The sequence below is a fragment of the Octopus bimaculoides genome, chromosome 19, assembly GCF_001194135.2.
Source record: "Octopus bimaculoides isolate UCB-OBI-ISO-001 chromosome 19, ASM119413v2, whole genome shotgun sequence".
NCBI classification, from domain to species: Eukaryota; Metazoa; Mollusca; class Cephalopoda; order Octopoda; family Octopodidae; genus Octopus; species Octopus bimaculoides.
Window position 1 is genome coordinate 34,241,650 of NC_068999.1, and position 2,224 is coordinate 34,243,873.

A 2,224-nucleotide genomic window follows, 5' to 3' on the forward strand; every position below is an offset into this window, starting at 1 on the left:
TATACATTAATATATTTGTATACACACACTCGCTTCACACACATATATGTATATACATACGTACTTGTATGTGTGTGTATGCATCGATTTATTTCAATTGATTCTTTAAAGTCATTAGACGAATCTATACAGACACATACACACACACACGCACACACGCACACACGCACACACACACACACAAACACACACACACACACGCACAGAAACACACGCACGCGCTAAGGAAGGGGTAGCGGAGGATGAGGTGAAGCCAAAAAAGGAACGATCGGCTCAATTCTCACGATTTCTCACCAGAAATCAGTCTGATGGCAGCAGTATTAATTGGAATGTTGAAATACACACACTCGTGCCCACATTAACGTATTAACGTACATTCACGCATATACACATATACACATACTTTCACTCTCATAAAAATTTGATGTTAAAACCGCTAATGAAGTTTAATTTACGTGTAAATTCACTCTTTCAGCTGCCCTTTTTCTCTCACAAACATCCATCCATCCATCCATCCATCCATCCATCCATACATACATACATACATACATACATACATATATACGTGTGTACACAGACATCGCCACGCATACAAGAGCGTTGGAAGAACGCTAATGATCGATTTCTTAAGATGTAGGTTAGCCGGTACATGTCTTTAGCTCAGTAAATTGTACAGTCTGCATATCTGGGTTCCATTTCTCATCGATTCTCATCCACACATTGTGCACCCTTAGCCAATTTTTGTTTCTCTATCCAGGAAGGTATCTTTCTTACATTCCCTTCATCTGTGTATGTATGCATGTATGTATATATGTGTGTGCGTGTATTTATATATATATGTATATATATATATTTATATAAGGGCATTACTATAGAAGAATGTCTCACGCATAAAATTCTTGTAAAAGATTTTATCCTATTATTGAATATTAAATTACATATATACATATATATGTGTATGTATGTGTGTGTGTGTGTGTATGTATTTATGTATATATATATATATACATGTGTCTATGTATGTTTGTGCATCTATCTATCTAATTATCTACCTACCTACCTACCTACCTACCTACCTACCTACCTACCTACCTACCTATCTATCTCTCTCTCTCTCTCTCTCTCTCTCTCTCTCTCTCTCTCTCTATCTATCTATCTATCTATCTATCTATCTATCTATCTATCTATCTATCTGTACTCAGCTTGTTTGGTGATAAGATTCAACAAATGAATTTATGGGCGAGCTTAAAATGTTTTCAGACAGTGATAAAGTGTAAATTAATTCACTCCTTAAAAATATTATATCGTGGTGTTGTTGATAGTGTATCTCCGTCATTTAACGACGTCGCTTCATTTGTTCGGACTACCGAATTACCTCCTCCTGAATTAACGAGTAAATAGCTGAATTTCCCAGTATCACCCAGAAATACCGTGGCTGACAAGCAGTGTTTTTTTTATTACAGTTACAATCCATCCGAAAAGTTTCAATGTAGTTTCGATATAATTTCGCCCACAAGGCTTGGGCAGACCTGTGACGAGACGAAATGGCATACACCCAAGATGCCATACTGTAGGATCGAACATGGGGCCTTAGTATTGAGAAGCAAACTTCTTTAATATTCGGCCATACTGTGCATCGTTTAGAGACTCTACCAATATATAAATATACACATAGTATATACACGCAACGACACACATAATACATACACACATACAAAATACGCACACATACTTAATAGGTAATGCATAATACATACACGTAATATGTACACGTAATACATACATAATGCATACGTCATATAGCCATGCAAATGCTTCCGTATGCATGCACGAATCCTTGTATATATGTACGTATGTATGTGTGTGCGCGTATGTATGTATGTATATGTGTGTATGAGTGTATGTGCGTATGAATATGTGTATGTATATATGTGTGTGTGTATATATATCTATGTATGTATGTATTGCATTTTATATTGTTTTACGTGTTGATTTTATTTTATAATAAACCTTCATGAATATGTGTTGGCTAAATTCGTAGTAGTAGAGTAATAGAAGAAGAAGAAGAAGAAGAAGAAGAAGAAGAAGAAGAAGAAGAAGAAGAAGAAGAAGAAGAAGAAGAAATAGTAGTAGGAAGAGGAGGAGGAAGAGGGGGAGTAGGAGGTGGAGTAGGAGGTGGAGGAGGAGGTGGAGGTCAGGTGGATCCAGCATATAACAGGTAGTG

General features: G+C 36.4%; 1 protein-coding gene across 2 annotated transcripts in view; it reads right to left on the reverse strand.

Annotated features, from left to right (window-relative positions):
* The window catches only part of LOC106883189 (zinc finger protein ZIC 1), a 353,731-nt gene that overhangs the window by 25,693 nt on the left and 325,814 nt on the right, over nt 1-2,224 (reverse strand). The window lies entirely within an intron of this gene.